Raw genomic sequence first — 23,222 nt, 5'->3', positions numbered from 1 at the left:
TAATGAATGCATGTGAATGATCATACCGTAAAACGAGGAATGTTTGCCTAAAGCATAATATTTGGTATATAAGGAGAAGGCTGGTTTTCGTAAGTGAGCAGTCTCCTGAGAATATACACATGTTGTACTTCTAGGATACCTGTTACTGGCTGCAGCCAATAAATACGATCTTTGACTTCACCAAGAAGACTCTGTGTTTCTGTAAGTCTAAACAGGAAGAACTCGAAGTCTTCGGGTGTGTTCCCTGGCACCGCTGGGTTCCAAAAAACCCAGTACTTCACTTATAAGTATTTAGCTATGCAGCACAATATCCTTAGTGCAACAACATCAACTGTTGCATGGCTAAAAACGTATAAGGTCCCAAAGGCGAGACCTATTGGCTATGCCAATGCTTGTTTTTAGAGGCCTGGCATGCAGTTTTAAATGTAGGCTGGTAAGAAAGGTGCCAACCCGAGGGACAAGGTCTAGAGAGAAATAAGATAGGAAGAGAGGTGAGTTATAATGAGATAGCACAAATAGAAAGGTGAAGCACTGAATGACAGGTCAGGTAAACAAAGTAGCGAGGCAGAGAGGCAGGTAGAGCCGGTGGGATGAAAAATAGAAAGATATGAGAAGAGAGAGAAAAGAGGTGCAGATGAGGTAGAGAGATGAGGCTAATACAGAGGAAGGGCGAGGGAGAAGTAAAGCATGGTGAAATAGGGAGAGAGAGACAGAGGTTAGACAGATGTATTAAACGAGCGAGACATTGGAAGCGGAAACAGTGAAGGAGATATAAAGAGAGATGAAAGCAAAGGAAGTGATAGATGGAGTGGAAGAGGTAGAGAGAGCGGTGCAGAGAGAAAGAAATAAAATAATGGGAAAGGTGAGGGAAAGAGGAAATCAATAAAAAGAGAGACATAGAAGGCCAATAGGTGAGGTAAATTGAGAGGCTAGATAGTATATGAGAGGTGGGGAAGAGAGAGATGAGGCAGTGAGTTGTGAGGCAGAGAGAAATTAAAGAGAATGGTGAGGTAGAAAGAGGCATGCAAGAGGTAGAGAAAGGTAAGGTATAGATGGCAAAAATGATAGAAAGGGTAAGAAAGATATATGAAATTAAGAGGGAGGTGAAGTAAATGGAAGAGAAATGAAGGGGAATGAGATGCAAACAGAGCAGCAAAATGCAGAAAGAAGAGAAAGTAGAGAGAGAGAGAGAGTGAGGCAGAGAGCTAGAGATCTAGAGGTAGGATCGGGGAGAGGTGGCAAGTTGAGGTCATGAGAGGTAAGTGCTGTGGGGCACTGAGGTTTATTGAAAGGGAGGTGCTAAAGAGCCAATTATAAATTACGTTGTTACACACCATTTACACAGTATGAAGAACGTGCCAATTCTGGAGCTGGTTAAAAATGTCTTGTCTAGGTGAAGGAGCTACCTAGCAAGACTGAAGCGCTAAACACTCAGTTTCTTTACTCTAGGTGTAAAACCTCTTCGGATGGGATTCAATGTAATAAATCAAGCTTTTATGCTGCTGCAGATCCGGGATGAACAGTTTATCTGCACTGGCACCATTAAGCAACTACTTCACATTAGGAGCAGTTCACCTTCGGAAACCTACAACACCCCATAATGTAATGCCGATCAATTTCACAATTATCTATGAATTATTAATTTTGGAGGCTTGCCAATACAGCCACAGGCCATTGCTATCCACGTTTAGGTCAATACAGGGCACAGTAACTGTTGTAGCCATTGAAGACTAAACTCACCAAAAGTATGACATGCCGACAGCGCCGAATTTAGGAAACAGCGAGGCAAGCACCTGAGAAGTCTTCTATGGCCATCTTCAGTAACACCCGTTTGCCCCCACCACCCCGTTTCAAGGGAAAATTATGACAGAGCACAGCTCATTTCTTCGCTGAAGTATTCAGTGTGCACACTGACCGTGGGCTCAGAAAATACAAAAAAGGAAAGCCATTGCAGTTCACACTAAAATATACTCAGTATGCATTGTTCACGTGAAATGCTCTCGAAATACCTACTTCACCACCACTCATAATTACGACATGCACAGTATGATGGGTTACCTGGACCCGGGGGAGCGCAAAGTGATCAGCGTTACGGTTTATCACCATTTGGTTCTCTGTCCCGAAAGATGTTTAAGCCATCATTTCACTTTGCCCTGCTTCCACACGCGTTTTACCACCCTTCACATCCAGGTCTCAGGCCACGTTTTGGCATTGGTGGACATGTTTTGCGTTAGGGCAGGCAATCCTCTCACCTCCACAATAAAAAGCTAGGAATTACCTGCATTTCAGCTTTCACTGATCTTGTGTTCCACTTCATCTGAAAGTCTACCTCAATAGGAGACAAAGACGCCATTAAATCCGTGGTTTAACAAACAAGCAACACAAGTACCTTTTAGTGATCAGCGTAAGGCAGAACACAGCATTGTCGGCAAAAGTGAAAGTGTTTCACTTGCGAGAGCGAGCAGCGCCAGGAGCGATAATTGCTACCATATGGCGCAGCGCACTCCCGCAAGTAAATCGCCACACGTGCACGCGTTGCCATTTAAGGCAATGGACCGCGTGCACGTTTTTGGCTGAAAAGCCGACGCGATTGCTAAAGGTCTTATTGCCTACGCAGCACGTGCGCGCTGCGTAGGTGAGACCTAAAAAGCAAGGAGAGACGGTGTTGGCGTAACATCCTGTGATCCTGGGCAAAACACTTGATCTATCCATGCCTAAAAAAAACAAGCATTTGCAATCCAAAATATCTCGCATTTACAAGAGTTTGAGCTATTGGCATTGTAAATGACAATGCCTTTTATGTATGTGTTGTTTTTAAAACGGATCAATAAAAGGCATTGTCATTTAGAATGTCAATAGCTTAAACTCTCGCAAATGCGAGACCTACTGAACTGCAAATGCTTGTTTGCAAAAGCACCCCATGCTGTGCTTTCACTTTAATGGCGACTGCGCCCCTTTCTTCAGACGATCTGCGTCTAAAGAAAGGGGCATGGCCACCATTAAAGTGAAAGTGCAGTATGGGGCGCTTTTACAAAAAAAGCATTGGTTTGTCAAGTTGACAAATAAATGTTTTTTTGTAAAAGCGCTCTATGCTGCGCTTTCTCTTTAATAGCGGCCGTGCCCCTTTCTTTAGACGTGGCTCACCTAAAGAAAGGGGCGCGGTTCCCATTAACGTGAAAGTGTGGCATGGGGTGCTTGTAAACAAAAACAACTGTTAAGAAATAGAAAAAAAAACATGTAACCGTGTTCGGCGCCGCAAATAAACCAAAGGCGCTGCCACCACTTTATCAGCGTGGCATGCTATGAAACAAATTTAAATAAAGCATTGCGGGAAAACGTGTCCTGTCTGCAATGGCAGGCAGGTGAAAACCATTTAATAAAATAGTGCTCGGAGTCTGTAATTAAAGCCTACCGAGTAACAACACATGTAACGGGGTGTCCTCCTGTGAGGTTACAAATGAGACAAGGCGGTACTAAGGAGGGACAACTATGCCTATTAACCAATGAAAAGCTACAGTTTACATAGGACAATGACACATGCCAATGCAAAATATGTGCAGAGAGTGGTGGACCTTCAAGTCCATACCTGAATACAGCATGCCTCGCAGAGCAGCACATGCGCTGCCCAGGATCGACCTAATGAATGCAAACTTGTGTAAGATATCTCGTGTTCATGTAAAGCGGTTCAATACCTTAGGGTCAGGTCAATTTTGTTCTATATAAAAATGCCCCTAAAAAATTTTTTTTTAAAAAAATAGTACCTCATTCACAGCCCGAACAGTGGTCGGACACTAATTAAGATAAATCATTTAGACCTTTGTCCATGAGCCTTAGAAAGAAAAGGCAGTGATGCAGAAAGTGAGGCCTTGCATGCACTTCTGAATTAGAAAGCAGCAAACAATGGTAAGTAATGGTGGGGGGGGGGGGGGGGGCGCTAGAAGCTACTTTTTTATAGATTTTCTTTTTTTTCGGCACAATAGGTCGCCGAGGAACAAAGCATATTCACTGTCTACAGGCCTGACCTAAAAAGTACTTAAGATTTAGTAAATTCTTGCTTATGAATTAGATTAAATTTGTATCATTTGCCATAATGGTTATAGCTCAATTTTCAAAAGTGGCCCTAAGGTAGAAGCTATTGACTTACTGGAAAATGGATGTCACTCACTAACACGTTTTTTTAAAAGTCATTTTCTTGTAAATGATTTGTGAGAAGGGTGGACATCTCATATAAAAAAAAGATTTTGTAGATTTTAGCAAAGGGTTCCTTTAAGGTAATACAATGATCTAGAAGAAATTAGTCTTTAGTAATCTGTTTACAGATGACTGTAGCTATCTGTCACAGATTGGACCAAGCCAACAATTTACAACGTAAAACAAATAACATACAGGAAGGGTGGTGCAGAACAGGCTACTCCAGCTTTGATTACTTTCACTTAGTCCTCTTCAGTCACTTGTTCTGTACAGCAGGGGTGGTTTCTCCATAGGGGCCAAAAAGACGGCGACCCCCCCATAATCAAGTCGCACCTGCAGCTGATTTCTTAAAATATTACAGCTTTTATATGTCATGAAAGGATGTCACTGATCATTTCTTTATATGTAAAAGCTGCAATGTCATCTTGCAACAGAAGGGGACTCCCCGAGGCTGTAGTGCGCATGTATCATGCATGGGCTGTTACAGGCTGACCTTTTTACAGAAGCAATACATATCTGACAAGCTGCACTAGCATCAGGCAGTGCAGCATGTCAGATAATGGTGAATTGGGGCCTATCAGTCATGTGCCCTTATGCCCCATCAGAGGCCATGATAAAGGAAAAAGGACAGCCTTCCATCCTACTTAAGCTCCTGATTGGGCATAAGGATGTGAGTCTCACACTGGTGCCTTGTTTGTTCGGTCTGGAACTTGGGAGATGATGTTCAGTGGAGTCTGTGCGGAGGACTAGCCCAGGTAAGTTTCCATGTTGTGTGTATGAGTGAGAGCATGTTTGTGTTGTTTATGTGCCTGATTGCAAGTGTGTACCTGTTTGTGTGTATGTGAGTGTGTGTGAGTTCTTGTATTCATCCTGACAGCCATTATATAGAAAAACGATTGATGAGATGCTGCAAGTGCATTCCAGCAAACTGAATGTTCTTATGATAGCCCTCCATTTTGTAAATTAATCAGCCGCCACTGCTGTAGACTATTCATCACACCTGGCCTCAGGCAGCTTTAGCTGTCTGCCAGAACACCTCAATGCAACAGCAACATAAAAGTAAAGTTAAAAAAGTTTATTGTTGTTTCATTAAACCTTTGCAATAAAAACAATTAATGAATTTGTATTACATAGCTCTCTGCGAGAAGCTTGTCTAGTGCAGAAAATAAAATATGTTAGATTCCTCCCCAATAGGATTTATCAGGGACTCAAATACAGCAAACTATATGTAGAGAGGGGCTTTCGTTCGGCCCCCATTAGCCAATGGTTGCTTTAGTGAGCCATCTTCAGCCACAGATGTGGTGTGTAGCACCTTTTTCTGCTGCCTGCATCGTTTTACAGAAGTCTATACTTTTTCCATTCACATTTTGCACTGGGGACAACATTAACGCATTGTGTTGGAAGTGGTTCCCTGCCAACAATATGCCTGTATCGTATCTGAGATTCCTACACTGTAATAACTTCAATTTATGGAATTAACAGTTATCTTTCGAATCATATGCTTCAATCTATTTTTTTGTTCCTCTCAGAAGCAGTCCAACAGCACCAACAAAGGAAAGACTACAGTCAATTATCCAGCCACAATAAATTGTCTGTCAAGTGCGCCCATGATGGTGATCTTGAGATGAAAAGCATCCCATCTTCTACCTAAGAAAAATCTCTCCTTTAGAACGATAAAGCTGTTTATCTGAATAAATAAAAAAAATATATATGTATTTCCACATTTGAAAACCCAAGGTAACTGCATTTACGTACAACATGAAATAGTTTATTTTAATGCTATACTGTCTTGTTCATTTGTGTCCCACAAAGAGTAAATGAAGTAAGGGTATGGTGTCTTGTGATATATTAAGACAAAACCCTTTTGGCTCTTAACGGAATTCATAGAGCTGTGATGAAGGTCTCAGAGCACAAAGCCATGAAAGCATGTTTTAGAATGTTGAGTTTGCTGTTACATGCAGCAGACTAAAGACGTGCAGTACTAAGCTTTGTGTGTGGTGTGGTCAGTGGCGGGTACCCAGGCTGGCTAGATGGTACAAATGGCGACATGATAGGGGATAAGTAACTTGAAGATCGACTGTGCTCTCCCAGAGAGTTTGCTGTGGTCCAAGCAAACTGCTTGTGTGTGCTGACTCATCCTGTGGAGTTCTCCAGAGTCTTTCTGCACACCAAGCCCTCAGTTTAGGTCATCCAAAATGGGCAGGTCCTGGGGGTTCCTAGGAACTACATGACATTGTGTGCCGCTGTCGAAGATTGGAATGGATGCATGTATGTGGAGTCAAAGCGCAACACCAGCAAAGCAAATGAAGAAACCGGAGGAATAGGAAAGAATTTACATGGGGATGGTTGAGAGCCTGCTGGCCAAGACATACATAAAGGTCCAGCACTGCTTTGCAAGGTCACGTTGTACACTATAAGGCGCAATACTGCAAATAGAAGTTACATACTGATACAGAAAGAAGATAGGGCTGACAGAATAAGTAAGAAAGAAGTATATTATCACTGCACTTACCATAGCCTCCATAAGAAGAGCTTCATGACCCCAGTACTGGGCAAGGAAACCCAAGAAGAAGCACAAGGCCTGCGCTTATTGAGCTGTCCGATACCTGAAGTGGCGCACCATCAAAGCTCCCAGGTGATGGCTCAGATCAACTCCAGAGGTCTCCAGCTAGTGGAAGGCTCTGATGGAGACCAGGGAGAAAGTCATCACATCCTGATTGTCCATGACAACTCTGAGGCTGGTCCATCCCAAGACGTCAGAAATAGAACAAATGACGCATGTTCAAATGAACAGCCAAAATGAGCAGAAAGTGCTCCACCCTCAAGGTCAGCCCCTCCCATAATTAGTTACCATGCTGCTGTCTTTTTAAAACCACCACCACCTTTTGATATCCCCAGAAAGCAAAATATTGGCCATAGATGGTCGGCATGGATAGATACATTTGATTATTTCAATGATGCACTTGAAGAGACTGATAACACAAAGATTATCAAGTATCTCAAAAATCTTGAAGCTGAATCTAAAGTTTAATCCAGTACCAAACATTGATTACAAAAAATATATTTTCAGTCAAGAATGACAAAAAGTTGGTGAAACCACTGATTAATTTGTGGAGAGACTTGATGCTCTCATCAAACACGAAGTTCAGTTAATTTAATGATGAGGAATCTATGTGACTCAGAGTTATTGATGGATGCTTGTCAGATTCATTTTGACAACAAATGCTGAGAAAAACTCCCAGTTTGGAGTGAGTGTTGATGGCTGCCAGAGGAGAGGAGTGTGCTGAAATAAAAGCCATGGACATGGAGGCCAGAGATGCCCAAAGTGAATCAGTGATGAGCATGAAAGGTAAGCCAAAGCAAATGACTAAAAGACACAAAGTGCTGTCTACAAGTAAAAAGAAGTTATGTTTTAGGTGGGGATTTTCATTTCCACATGAAGATAAATGTCCCACCATTGGACAGATATGTAAAGGCTGTGGGAAAGCGAGCCATTTATAAAAATAAAAAAAGTGGAGTTTTATATAGCGCAAACTCGACCCAAAGGTATAAGAGCGCTTTACATGAGCACCAGTTACGTTACAGACAGACACATTCATTTTTGTTAGGCACGGGGAGATTAAGTGATTTGCCCAGAATCAAAGAATGTTGAGCGTCCCTGCCGAGACTTGAATCTGGTTCCCTAGCTCCGAGGTTGACCACACTAGCCGTTTGCCACACCCTCTCCCCATTTTGTGACGGTTTGTAAAGTGAAGGAAAAAGAAAGTGCGCCACGGCGATAATACAGAGGCAATGTTTGACGCACTTCCACAAGGTCAATCGGCGACATCAATTGAGGCAAATTGACACTGAACGAAGTCGATTGTCATCTAAATAATCATCTAATAGTGTGTCCGCCTCATTATCCAGTGAAAGTGAGGAAGACAGTTGCACCATATCAACGTTTACCTAAGAGAAACGTGAGCATGTCGACTGGCTGCATGGAAGGAAAAATGTCAGTCAAAGAAAAGTCGACAAGCCAAAGCACCAAAGTCATACAAACATTGTCCAAAATTTACAATAAAAATAAATGACTCCTCGATAACTTTCATCATCGACAGTGGAGCATCGATAAGCATAATGTCTGAAATAAAACATCATGAATTGTCTCCATGGCCGTGACTTAAACTATCAAAAACCAAAGTGTATACTTGGGCTGCATCAATGCCAAGGTTCATTTGTAACAATATTGAAAGACAAAAAAATGAAGGTGCAAGCAACCATCCATGTGCTATAAGGCACAGCAGCAAGTACCTGTCTTGTCAGATACAGTACCGCTGTTGGTATGGGACTGATTTCTGTAAATTACAACCTGAATGCTCACCACAAAATAGTAAGCCAATTTCCTTCATTGTTTCATGGTTTGGGAAAGCTGAAGACTTTGAAAGTAAAGATACACATTAATGACGATGTACGTCCTGTTGCTCAGAGACACAGACAAGTTGCTTTTAGTTTAAGATAAGCTGTTGAAAAAACCTTGAATAATTACTTAAGCATGAAATATTGAGTGTTCAACTGGTCCGACGCCATGGGTTTCGCCCATAGTGGTAGTGCCCAAAAAGGACACTAAAGGAGCTGTACGCATATCTGTTGATATGCACCAAGCAAACAAAGCAATTGAACAAGAACGTCATCAAGGTCCACATATTGCTGACATGATAGTGCAATTAAATGGTGCAAAATGTTTCTCTTGCCTTGATTTAAATAAAGGTCATCATCAGTTGGACCTCAAAGAAGATTGCAGGTATATTACAACCTTTTCTACACATGTCGGTCTGTTTCGATGTAAAAGAATCTCTCTTGGTGTGTCATTGGGTGCAAAACTTTTCCAAGACGTCATTTGATGTATCATAAAGCTGGTTGTGAATGCATTCAACTATAGTGATGACATATTGATTTTCAGAGCCACACAGAAGGAGCATGATAAAGCTGTCACTTAAGTATGTCGCTTACTGACTGATGCAGGCCTGAATTTGAATGCAGACAAGTCTGAGTTCCACAAGACCAAGTTAAAATTCTTTGGCCATATATTTTCTGATGGGGTATGACATCCGATCCTGCTAAAGTACAAGCGCTGTAAAATGCTGATCCCCCACAAGATGTTTCTATGATACATGCATTTCTTGGCATGTCCAGTTACTGTTTAAGATACATACAAGACTTTGCAACCATAAGTGTCTCTTATGAGAGTTATCAAAGAAAAATGTTTCATTTAAGTGGTCAAAAGAATGTGAGAGAAGTATCAAGAAAATCAAACAAGCCATTGAAACTACAACTGAAATGGCATATTTCAATCCAAAGCTTCTGATTACAAACGTACGATTACACCATGGTATATCATCAAGCGAAGGATCAAAACCCTGCTGACTACTTTTCTAGAGTGCCTATACTAGGTCAAGGTGCTCCATCCAAGACAGCTGAAGTCTACATTAATTTCATTGTAAAGTCAAATACGCCAGCTGCCATATCGTTAGCCCAGATCATCCCTGCCACAAGCCATGATAATGGCATGCTGAAGATTAAAGATATAAATATACATCAGTCGTGGAACCAACACGCTCGACCTCCCACCAGTGATGGTGAACATAAAAAGTACAAAAAGTTTAAAAATGAACTGTCTATAACTCAGGAAGAAGTTATACTGCGAGGGTCGAGAATCCTAATTACGGAGGGCCCGATTCACAGAACTAACTTAAGACAAAATCCTAAACTTACTATCATTTTCGTATTCACAGAAGGCACTTACTCATTTTGGTATTCACAGAAGGCACTTACTCACTTCGGTATTCACAGAAGTTAGGAGTCCTAACTTTAGGACTCCTAAATGCCTTTTGTGAATACCGAAAGTCTTAAAATTAGGATTTTTCTCAGTTTAGGAGTCCTAAAGTTAGGACTCCTAACTTTACTACTACTAAACTCAGAAAAATCCTAATTTTAAGGCTTTCGGTATTCACAGAAGGCATTTAGGAGTCCTAAAGTTAGGAGTCCTAAGTTTACTACTACTAAACTGAGAAAAATCCTAATTTTAAGGCTTTCGGTATTCACAGAAGGCATTTAGGAGTCCTAAAGTTAGGAGTCCTCACTATACTACTACTAAACTGCGAAAAATTCTAATTTTAAGACTTTCGGTATTCACAGAAGGCATTTAGGAGTCCTAAACTTAGGACTCCTAACTTCTGTGAATACCAAAATGAGTAAGTGCCTTCTGTGAATACCAAAATGAGTAAGTGCCTTCTGTGAATACCAAAATGGTAGTAAGTTTAGGATTTTGTCTTAAGTTAGTTCTGTGAATCGGGCCCGGAGAGTTTAAGACAGAAAATAATTGAAGTGGTTTGCGAAAGAAATTCTAGTATTGTTGCCAGCAAGAGAGCTCTCTCCAAGATCAAGTTTTGTTTCCATAATTAGATGAGAGGGTTGAAAAGACCTGCTATCTATGTAACTGCCTCTATACGAATATTACTCAACATACTCCTACTGTGTCAGAACTCTCTAAGCCTGCATGGTAGAGAATATCCATTGATTTCTTTGGTCCATTTGACAATGGACATCATTTGATGGTAGATGTGGATGAGTACTCTCGACTTCCATGAATCGAGGAACTCTCATCTACAACTCATGAGTGAGTCATTGAGAGACTTGATGCCATTTTTTAAACATTGGGCGCATCTGTGATGGACTGCATGGGTGGGTGAGTGCGTGTATGGGTGTGTAAGTGAGTGAATGTATATTTCAGTAGTACATGTGCGAGTAACTACATATTTAAAAGGCAGTATATATGTGTGTTAGAGTATTTAAATGGCTATAAGTGAGAGTGTGTGATTGTGAGAGTGGCTGTATGGATGAGTGTGTGGTTGTATCAGTGATTGTCTAAGAGCGTAAGAATGTTCTAGTATTTGTATTAAGCCTGGGCAAAGCACTATGCTACGCTCGCGTAGTTTGCGAAGGTTGCGCTACTTCGCACTACGCAAATTGCACGTAGCACAGTGAGCGTTGCGTAGTGCAGCGGCCATTTTTTGCTTGCTCGCGGTCCTCAACGTCAAGTTGGCGACCGCGAGCAAGCAAAATGACATCCCGGCGAGACTTTTGCCTCGTTCGCGATCAGCAACATCAAGTTGGCGATCGCGAGCGTGGAAAATAAACCTCCCGGCGAGATTCTCAATGCGGGGAGGTCAGGTTTCTCATTGCGAGTGGTCACGTATGCTCGCGACCGCTCCCGATGAGAAACTACCAGTCCGCGTTGAGAAAGCTGCCGCTCGAGTAAAAATCTAGCCGAGCAGCAGAAAACTACAGCTCGCACTGTGCAAGATGCCGTTTTCAATGATTGCACAGTGCCGGTTGCTTGTCCGCACTGTGCAATCATTGAAAACAACATCTTGCACAGTGCGAACAGGGTACTACGCAGTTCGCGAAGTGCTACGCGTAGCTCGCATAGTGCGAAGTGCACTTTGCGTAGCTACACGTAGCGCTACTTCGCGAACTACGCCCAGGGTTAATTTGTATGAGTAAGTGAGCAGGTGTGTGTATAACTATATAGGTGAGTAAATGGGTATGTGATTATATATTTGCATAACTGACTAGATGTGTGAGTACCTCTCTGGATGAGTGGCAGTGTGTGAGTGTCTATATAGGAGTATGAGTGCATAAGATAGTCCAGTACTGAGTGACCATAAGTATGAGTGACTGTACGGATGAGTGAGTGGATGTGTGTGTTGACCTAAGAATCAACAAGTGGGTATGTAGTTATTGGTGTTGGAGTGTCAATGGTTTTGAGAAGATGTCATCAGTGATGTCATCAGAAATGTCACTGACCATGTCATGAGTGATGTAATATGTGACGTCATCAGCAGTGCATTGCGGGGGCGCGAGTTATAGTTAGCTGAACTAACTATAACGGGAGAATTTCACTGGTTTGAAGTGCAATGTCCAACTAACTATAACTTTCCCTAAAACCTATGTTTTTTTCAGTGAATTTCAAAGGTTTTTAAAAGCGAATTCCTAACAATAACATGTCTGAAACCTATGGTTTTTTCAGTGAATTTCAAAGGTTTTGTAAATGACAATTTTTAAATGTATTAATTGTTATATTTATTTTTTTGATACTGATTTACTACATTTTTGTAAACTATTTATTTTTAGATTTTATTTTTTAAATTACATTATAATTCCATTATACATTACAAAATATACTTTCTCAGAATTAATTACTTTAGTTTAAATACTTTCAAATGGGCAATAGACTTTTAAGTACAGTAGTTACAGTTGTTGCAATGGGCAACACAATTTCAAACCCAATGCAACATTGAGCTCAATGGGAATTTCTAGTTAAATGCAATTAGTTACTTTATGGATTACTTTTCTAACCACAGGACTGGATCCTAGATTCAGTCCTGTGACATCTCCTGTAAACAGTTGAGTAAAAGCGTTTTGGTTACACTAGTGATTTTTAAGGAATATTATTATATTTTAAAAGTTGACACTTAGAAACTTTTCTGGTGAAAACCAGACAATGGATTCCTATGGAAGGAAATACAAGTTACTAGTAAGTACGGTTAGAATTACTTTTCAGGGTCAGTGCTGGGCTAAAAGATGCAGCACTGGGTTCTCTCCTGATAACAGGTGAGTAAATCGGAATTCGTTGTTCGGATGATTTTAGTTGAATTTTTTAAAGTTCCAAAACTCCACACTTAGAAAAATTTCCAAGTGAAACCAGTCAATGTTAACCTATGGAAGGAATGTGAAGTTACTGGTAATTACAGTTAGAATTACTTTTCAGGATCAGTACTGGGCTCAAAGATGCAGCACTGAGGTCCCTCCTGATAACAGGTGAGTAAATTGGAATTCGTAGTTCGGCTGATTTTACTTCGGTCCAGTATATAGAGAGCTACTTTTCTACACCATTCCCTCCCTTCACCACTGTGCAAACACACCTTGTGGCGCGTTTTAAGTTGGGGAAATTATTCCCCTTCAATCCTGAGGGTCCAACTAGCCCACTAGCTACATCCAGTAAGCGCCACAGAGCTGGATTGCAGAGAGGTGTAAAAAGGGGTGTGGCCTCTGAGCACCTGTCTGCAACGCAGCTACCTGGCGCATACTGGAGATACCTGTTGGGCTATTTGGCTCTCAGGTACCCTCAGTATTGAAAGAGAATTAATTCCCCAACTTAAAACGTGCCGCAGGGCGTGTTTGCACAGTGGTGAAGGAAGAGGGCGTCGCCTGAGGTGACATGTCTGCAAACACGCCCTGTGGCGTGTTTTAAGTTGGAGAATTAATTCCTCCTCAATCCTGTGGGTCCCTGGGGGCCAACTAGCCCACCAGGTACCTTCAGTATGCGCCAGGGGTCTGCGTTGCAGAAAGGTGTTCAGAGGCCACGCCCCTTTTTACAACACTCTGCAACGCAGCTCCGTGGCGCTTACTGGAGGTACCAGGTGGGCTAGTTGGCCCCCAGGGACCCTCAGGATTGACAAGGAATTAATTCCCCAACTTAAACCGCGCCAGAGGATGTGTTTGTACACATGTGAACTCAGGCCCCGCCCCCTCCCTTCACCACTGTGCAAACGCGCTCTGTGGTGCGTTTTAAGTTGGGGGATTAACTCCCCTTGAATACTGAGGGTCCCTGGGGTGCAACTAGCCCACCTGCTACCTCCAGTAAGCGCCACAGAGCTGCGTTGCAGAGAGGTGTAAAAAGGGGGATGGCCTCAGACCACCTCTCTGTAATGCTGCCCCCTGGCGAATACTGGAGGTTTCTGGTGGGCTAGTTGGCCCCCAGGGACCCCCAGTATTCAAGGGGAATTCGTTCCTCCTCTGCAAACGCACCAGGGGGCGCGTTTGCAGAGTGCTATAAGAAGAGGGCGTGGCCTCCGGCGCGATGCCGGTCTTTTTCTTTTTTATTTTGTTTAAGAAGGGGGCTGTTTGGCCCCCCCCTTCTTTTCCTAATAATTTGGCCCTGGGGACCCCATCCCCCAGGGCCCGCCCCCTATTTTTTTTACTCAAATAAAAAATTCGGGAAGGGGGCTGCGTGGCCCCCCTCCCAAGCCCATAATCGGCCCCGGGGACCCAATCCCCGGGGCATGGCCATATTTTTATAATTTATTTGCATATAGGAGGGGGGCTGCCTTGCCCCCCTCCTTAGGCCTTTTATGGCCCCGGGGACCCCATCCCCCAGGGCCTGCTTTTTAATTTTTTTAAAAAATTTACATTTTGGTGAGGGGGGCGCGTGGCCCCCATCCCCCGGGGCTGGCCCTCTCCATTGGGAACTGTGGGGGGGTCCCCAATCCCCTCATGGTCCCACCGATTACCCACCTCCTGCAGGAGCCGGCACTGCTTTTCCACATGGGGAGCAGGTAACATGTGGAAAAGCAATCTGCTTTGCTATTTGGAAGAGAGAGCAGGTTTCCTGCTCTCTCTTCCAAATAGCAAAGCAGTTTGCTATGACAGGGCGGGAGCTGCGAGGCTCCCACCCTGCCATAGCAAACTACAGTGTCCCGGGAGTGGGCACCCCGGGACACTGCAGGAGCCGGCCCTGCGGGGTGGCGGTCCCTAGGGCCGCAACAAGGCTCCAGGAGGAGGGCCGTGTTGCCCCCGCCCATCTTTCACAAAGCCCCGAGGGTTGTGGACCCCCCAATTTGAATCTTTAGTGCCCCGGGGAGGTGGCGGTCCCCGGGGCATGTGGGGGGCTGTGTGCCCCCCCCACAATGTTAATAAAGTCGAGCTCCAGGGGGTGGTGGTCCCCGGGTTTCGGGGGGGTCTTAGATGCCACCCCATATTAAACTATTAAGCCACAGGGTATTTATTTATTTTTTAAAAAGCCCCGGGGGTGGCGGTCCGCAGGCCTGCGGGGGCTGTGTGGCCCCCCCACAATGTTAAGAAGGTCGAGCCCTGGGGGTGGTGGTCCCCGGGGTGGCCTTAGAGGCCCCCCCACATTAAACTATTACGCCCCGGGGGTGGCGGGCCCCGGGGCAGTGTGGGGGGGATTGGGCCCCCCACACTTTATTTTTATCATGCCCCCGGGATTTGGCCCCCCGGGTGCGAATTAGCATTGAAGAGCGCTTCGTTTTTTGTTTTTTTTTTTGATCGGCAGGATCAGCGCACCCAGCGTGGATTTTGCCTTTTTAAAAAAAATTAATTAGGGGGGCCTTGGGGGTTCTTGTGGGACCCCCTGAGCAGGCCTAAGGGGCCAGGGTGTTTCTAGCCGGCCCCCTTTTCGCATTTTCTGCGTTTTTTTATCAGGTTTCTTGTGCCTCGGTTCTACCGAGGCACAAGATGGCTGCCAACACTTCCTGATTTGGAGTGTTGACAGCCACTTAGAATACAGCTCGTGCACTGCAGGGTGCGCTGATCCAGTGCAGCCATAGATATATATGTGATTTTGATTTTCTCAGGAGCTACTGAACGGATTTACACCATTTAAGCAAAAGGCACGACTCTGAACCAAGGTCTACCTTTCTGCCAAATTTGGTGTAATTCCGTTCAGCAGTTCGGGCTGTAGCTGCGACTAACGGTCCCTATGGAAAATTGCATGGGGAAAACACGTTTTGGGACCCCCCTTTTTTCTCGGCCCCCGCTTGACGAATCACCCCGAGACTTTTAGGATAGGAGCGGACTGGTGCGGGCCACGTGTTTTGAAACTTTTGCAAAGATTCGTCAAACAGCGCCAAAGTTATTCCAAATAGAATGTTGCGGATTTCCTATGGATAATAGGTCCTAACTATAACTACCTACTGGCGACCGCCAGTAGGTAATATATATATATATATATATATATATATATATATATATATATATATTACCTACTGGCGGTAATATATATATATATATATTACCTACTGGCGGTAATATATATATATATATATATATATATATATATATATTACCTACTGGCGGTCGCCAGTAGGTAGTTCTAGTTAGGACCCTGTTTCCATAGGAAAACCGCAACATTCTATTTTGAATAACTTTGGCGCCGGTCGACGAATCCTCGCGAAATTTTCAAAACTAAAGGGGCGCTACGCTCCGCTCCTACCCTGAAAGTCTCAGGGGGATTCGTAAAGCGGGGGCTGAGAAAAAAGGGGGGTCCCAAAACGCGTTTTCCCCATGCATTTTTCCATAGGACCTTTAGACACAGCTACAGCCCGAACGGCTGAACAGAGTTACATGAAATTTGGCAGAGATATATATATATATATATATATATATATATATATATATATATATATATATATATATATTCATCCAAGAAGTTGTCCAAAAAATGAAGACGCAACCGATGTCAGGCAAACCCAGCTTTCACAGCAGGGTCTTTATTATGCAAACAGCAACCGCTTCCGGATATTTCTTTTGAAACCCTACGCGTTTCGGAATTAGGTATTCCTTGTTCACGGGTATGTGACCGGCAGATGCAATAGTTCCGAAGTCCCAAATGCGTGATTTTACGTCCTTTATGCTCCTCCTTCTCCCATCGCTTTCTGGGACTTGTGGTTCCTGCTAAAATATTACCCCTGTGGGTTCCGTCGTGGCACAGTTTTTTTCAAAGCTCTCCATAGAGCCTCCGGTTACGAGAGCTATTCAATGCGTGGCCTGGCATCCTGTTATAACAAAGTCTGTGTATCAGACCTCAACAGTCCACTTTAATGCTGCAGCGGTGCTGCCTTCCCGGCCTGGACCGACCGGCAATATTCATCCAAGAAGTTGTCCAAAAAATGAAGACGCAACCAATGTCAGGCAAACCTGGCTGGGACTTGTGGTTCCTGCTAAAATATTACCCCTGTGGGTTCCGTCGTGGCACCGCTGTAGCATTAAAGTGGACTGTTGTCCCAGAAAGCGATGGGAGAAGGAGGAGCATAAAGGACGTAAAATCACGCATTTGGGACTTGGGAACTATTGCATCTGCCGGTCACATACCCGTGAACAAGGAATACCTAATTCCGAAACGCGTAGGGTGTCAAAAGAAATATCCGGAAGCGGTTGCTGTTTGCATAATAAAGACTCTGCTGTGAAAGCCGGGTTTGCCTGACATCGGTTGCGTCTTCATTTTTTGGACAACTTCTTGGATGAATATTGCCGGTCGGTCCAGGCCGGGAAGGCAGCACCGCTGCAGCATTAAAGTGGACTGTTGAGGTCTGATACACAGACTTTGTTATAACAGGATGCCAGGCCACGCATTGAATAGCTCTCGTAACCGGAGGCTCTATGGAGAGCTTTGAAAAAAACTGTGCCACGACGGAACCCACAGGGGTAATATTTTAGCAGGAACCACAAGTCCCAGAAAGCGATGGGAGAAGGAAGAGCATAAAGGACGTAAAATCACGCATTTGGGACTTGGGAACTATTGCATCTGCCGGTCACATACCCGTGAACAAGGAATACCTAATTCCGAAACGCGTAGGGTGTCAAAAGAAATATCCGGAAGCGGTTGCTGTTTGCATAATAAAGACCCTGCTGTGAAAGCCGGGTTTGCCTGACATCGGTTGCGTCTTCATTTTTTGGACAACTTCTTGGATGAATATATATATATATATATATATATATATATATATATTACAAAATTACTGATATATATAGATATATATATATAAGTAATTTGTAAAAAAAAAAAATTATTTAACAGAGGGGAGATGTGGGGGGTGTGGCTTTAGCGGCGATCATGGAGGACACATGAGCTTGCAGCTCCTTACCGGCCTGATGCTAATCCTGTGGGAATCCGTGGCCCAGGCTGCCGGAAAGTTGACCATGAGCATACGTGTTGTGGAGCAGACACACTAGATGAGCCCTGGGCACTGCGAGGCTAGAAAGCAGCACTGTGGTGGGCACAAGGCCCGTGGGGGTCCGCCGGCCTGACTTTATCAAACTCGCAGCTGGTCAATAGCTCCGTATGAACTCTGTTGAGGGGCCAGATAGAATGGGGGCGCAGTTGGAGCGCTGCAGCCTCCCAACATGAAGGCTGGGATTGGGGAGCTGTGGTGGGAGCCCACCCGGCTTGCAACAGGGAAGCAGAGCTGCTCTGTGGGGCAGTCACTACTGGAGCTGCGGAGAGTGCCTGGCCGTGCGGCCCAGGGTGCAGCCAGTGCCTGCAGAGGGAGGAGTGATGGAGTGGCAGCCTTGGGAGGTATGTGAGAGCATTGGAGCCAGTGGCATTTTATTATTGCTGTGTTAAACCAAACTGCCCTCAACTGTGAACTGTAGGACTTTGGCATAGGAGGATATCTGGGATTGGTCATGAGATGCCTGGACCTGGGCGCTACGTGGGTGCAGAGATTTGGGATTACAGGTGATCAGTGTGGTGGGAGTGACTCACGACGAGCTGTTACCCCTGTCTGGTACTTACGTACAGCAATAATTAGATACTCTATGAACTGTGCCTTTTTTGCAACACTGCTCTACAACACCGACAGTGGTTTGCACCTTTGCTGGCCCATTTTGGGCCCCTGACCTGGAAGAGATTAAAGTTCTCCTTGACCAGTGGAGGACACGACTACTGAACGTGGATCTATATACTTTGCTACAGGGACTGGCAACTGTGTTACTATAGGTAAGCCAAAGGCAATTCTGAGTAGACCTCCCCGCCCATGGTGCAGATGGCAGACAGTTGGGGTACCCCAGAACTCTCTTTGCAAATACACCTTGATAAGGTACTAGCTGCCATTGCAAATACTAAGTTGACACTTCAGCATGAGATCAGTGTCAGTGGGTTTGGGACTGCTTCGGGCTGAAACCTGCAAACAGGCAGATCGAGCAGACATGGTTGAAACTTCCCTTAATGAGTTAAAGCCAGAACAAAAGGCCCTGGACCACAGGATGATAGACCTTTCAGACAGAATGCGCACTTTGGAACAGCATGCAGAAGATGTGAAAGACCGCAATCGTTGCACTAACATTAGAGCGTTGGGGCTCCCCAGAGGAATAGAAGAATCTAATATGGTGTAGAACTGGCTTCAGATGGAGGTGCCCCCGAATTATCTAGAAGATACATGCTTTAGGGAGACTTTGCCTACCACCAGTATGGATTATTTTTCTCACAATCAGGGCTCGGCATCTTCGGTGTCAGTTGAATGGGAGGCATTCAAGGTTGTGGTGGGGGGACACTGTGTGAGGTCATCTGTAGGAGTGCAGAAGGAGCTTACTAATACTCTGCTCTGTATAGATGCCAGATTGCATGAACTGGATGTTGTAGTGGGACCGGATGACCATTCAAGGACCCAACGTAGAGAGGCTAGAGAACTTTATAACAAAGCAATGTAGCACCTACGTTGGCACACCTATAAAGAATACTTAGCAAGGGCGCATGATGATGAGGGTAGACCTGGCAGATCACCCAGGTTTGTTTGGGAGACGCTACACCAGTTTATGCCCCTGGTGAAATCAACATGGCATTTCACGAATATTATGAATCCTTATACAGATGACCAGAACTGTTAGACGGGCATGGCTTGGTGACCTTTCTAGAAAGGCACCCCACCAGTGCTAGATGGCTAGGGATAAGCTGGGTGGCCCAATAACTGTCCAAGAAATTAGAACTGCCAGATGGCCTCCCAGCAGAATTTTATGCAACGTTTGCTGGATCTTTGGCCCCCCGGTTGAAAGCCGTGTACGCTGAGTCGGTGCATAGGGGTTCACTGCCTGAATCCGCCAGAGAAGCTATAGTAATTCCCCTCCCCAAGGCTAAAGAACAAAATGCCCCCGTCACTGTGTTTCGCCCCTCATCCATGTTAAAAATGGATTTTAAAGTACTTAGTAAAGTTTAGTAAAGTTTTAGCACTCCAGTTGCTACCTTATATGCCGACGTTGGTACATAGTTAACAGAATGGATTTATTCCAGCAAGGAGCACACCCCTGAACCTCCACAGATTATATCACATCTTATGTCACCCAGATGTGCTGAGTATGGCCTCATGCTACTTTTATGTCGATTGACCTAGAGAATGCATTCGATTCGGTTAGATTGGATTACCTTTACGAAGTAATGCTTTGAATGCAGTTGGGTGAACAATGTGTGAAATGGATCCAGAAGTTACTCGAGTCTCCCACTGCATGGCTTAAGATGGACCATAGCATCTCAGCACGATATAATATTTATAGAGGCATGAGACAGGGATGCCCGCTGTCACCCCTTTTGTTATCTCTCGCCGTAAAACCATTGGCCAAGCTGTTTAGATGAGATGGTACAGCATATGACGTAGAGGTGGACTGTAGGGAACATATTATTTCGTTATATGCAGATGACCTTCTTTACCCAAGTGATGCTTCGGCGGGGTCACATCATGCCATGGACATACTGGAGAAATTTGCACTATATTCGGGTCTTCAAGTAAATAAAGCGAAGATGTGTGTTCCCCACAGTGGACGGCAGTCGATGGCCGGACCACATACTGCAGGGTTTGAGCTGGTCCCAACAACATTTAGGTACCTAGAAATACAAGTGTTCCACTCATTGGATGATTTGAGGGAAGGGAACTTAAATCATGTATCTCATTCTGGTGGTCACTTAAACTACCCATTATGGCATGCATTTCTTTATCAAAAATGGTTATGTTACCTAGACGGTTATATTTCTTTATCAACCGCCTGGTTAAAATCCCTGGGTCCTGATTTAAACAGTTGCACACATTATTTAGAGAGCTGGTGTGGGATGGTGGCTGACACAGGGTGTCACTGGAGACTCTTAGACGTCCCCCACAATGACGGAGGCTTGGGGGCCCCTGAGTTTGAACTTTGAGATTATTTTTCTACCCAGGTGCAGTGTGTGGCAGAATGGCGGCTGGCTGGTACTGGCCGTGAAGATATGGGCCAGATGGGTAGACATCCCTCAGGAGGCATTACTGGCAAAACTCATGGCTCGGAAGGTTGACCTTCCACGGTCAGGGGTTCTGTTGTCTGTGGCACTACAGTGTTGGAAACAATGTCTATGACAAACAGGTGGAAACCCATTATATGCCCCGGTGTTACCATTGGTGGGGTTCCCACATGGAGATCTGACCACATTATACAGAGCCCAGCAGCTGACAGCGTTGTCGGATGCAGGCCTACTGAAGGTGGGCGGTTGTTTTCATTTGGGAACATTAATTCCACTAGAAAACTTATTGACGTACTATGAGTTGCCGCCAGGCCAATTCCTGCCCTATGAGGCTCTAACGAGGTCGTTCAGTAACACATGGTCCAGTGATAGGAACCCAAAACCCACACAGTGTTACAGCTATTTTTGACCATGTGTGATTCACGGCACCTAGTGAAGTGGTTCTATAGAGCCATGTTGTGGGCTGGATGGGGAGTTTTGCTGTGGCATCACTTGCCAGACTGCGAATGGACATGGGTTCTGGCATATCCCAACTGTATATCTAGGACTATGCAGCTGAAAATGACCCATTTCAATTATTTGCACATGACTTATCTGACACCTCATTGACTTCGGGTCAGATATGGGGGAGGACCATGACCGTGCCCTAGATTAGCAAAATTGGACGTAGGCTTTAAACATTTGACTTGGAGCGGTCCCAAGTTGCGCTCGTTTTGGGGTGCAGTAATGCGTTGGCTGACCTGTACACTGGGCCGCCCAGTTGCTTGTTCACTGGACCGTGTCTGTTAGGGCTCTTCTCGAGACGCAGGTCATAGAAAGTGAGCTCCAGATTTTTGGATTTGGCTCTAGCTAAAAAGAAGCATAGTGCTAGTATAGAAATCGGAAATGCGCCCACAGCTAAAGACTTGAGAGCAGAATTTCACGACCTAGGCCAGGGCAGAGGAGAAAGGCCTCCTTCGAGAGGATAACACGGGAGTATGAAGATGCCCCACTGCTGAGTTGTGGTCAGAGATACTTGGGAACTGGGAAAGACTGACTGAAGACACAGCCCAACTCATAGTAAGACTCACGCACTAACTAAACCGTTTAATCAGTTATTTTCTTTTAATGATGCCGGTTGGTAAATCCTCCTGCGTGTGCAAAACAATAAGGATAAATGAAGTTGAAACATCGTGTTATAAATGTACAAAAGACATGTGAAAATTTTTTGGGACATGCATAATGGACTGGATATCCTTTTATCATTGATACATGTTCACTTCAATGCATACTGCCTGAGTAAGATCATCTAAGTGGTTGATCCAGAAAATGTATTTTTGTAGCAAAAATCTGGTATTATCCCTGTCAGCTGTGATAATGGACTCGATATCCTTTCATCATTGATACATATTCATTTCAGTTCATACGGCCTGAGTAAGAGTTTGTCAATTTATCAGATCCAAAAATAGGATGAATCTATAGAAAGCAGCTGACACCCATACGTTCGTTGAGGCCCTTAGGATTGACTGTGACTAAGTGGTTGAGCCAGAAAATTTCTTTTTGTAGCATAAATCTGGTATTATCCCTGCCAGCTGTGATAGGAACTTGTTCAAGGATCAAAAACCTCAATTGGCTTATGTTCTGATTGTGGAGATTGAAATGTGTTGCAACGGTAGATTTCTGATTTCTTGTTTGGATTTTACTTTTGTGTTTATTGAGACGTATCTTCATTTTTCTCTCAGTTTTTCCCACATATGCATATCCACAGGGAAATTTCAACATGTAAACTACGTTCACATGTCGCTGTTACTTTTAGTTTGATGGTTGTACCTCGGGTTGAGTGTAACAGAGTGTTGCCTTTGATATTCGAATTGCAACTCCGACAATTCATACAAGGTAAAGTGCCTAGATAATTTTGATGCTCTTGATCATGTTTTTATTTAGGAATTGTTTGAGATTTTTTGTACGTAGAAATCTAGGATGATTGTCAGACAAGCCCTTGAAATCTTTTTCCATTCGTAACATTGACCAGTATTTCAATATTTTATTTTTGATGCTATAACTGCAAGTAGGGATTTTGCATACGAAAACCATTCTACTTTCTTTGTCTTTGGACTTGTCTGCGCTTTGTAGCAAATTCTCCTGTGCTTTGTTTTATACTTTGTGAACTGCCTCATGTAAATTTGGGTTAGGATAATCTCTTTGTCTGAATTTTTCTACCATGGTGGTT

General features: G+C 44.1%; 1 protein-coding gene and 1 non-coding gene across 4 annotated transcripts in view; both read right to left on the bottom strand.

The window, feature by feature from the left end:
- PPFIA2 (PPFI scaffold protein A2) overlaps positions 1 to 23,222 on the bottom strand; it is a 1,995,062-nt gene that overhangs the window by 953,094 nt on the left and 1,018,746 nt on the right. The window lies entirely within an intron of this gene.
- Positions 2,078 to 2,149, bottom strand: LOC146855288 (small nucleolar RNA SNORD2). Its single transcript, XR_014959019.1, has one exon. It is a non-coding gene; the product is annotated as a small nucleolar RNA SNORD2 (small nucleolar RNA).

Source organism: Triturus cristatus, chromosome 4_1, assembly GCF_964204655.1.
Source record: "Triturus cristatus chromosome 4_1, aTriCri1.1, whole genome shotgun sequence".
Taxonomy (NCBI): Eukaryota; Metazoa; Chordata; class Amphibia; order Caudata; family Salamandridae; genus Triturus; species Triturus cristatus.
This window is presented reverse-complemented; position numbering and strand designations above follow the sequence as displayed.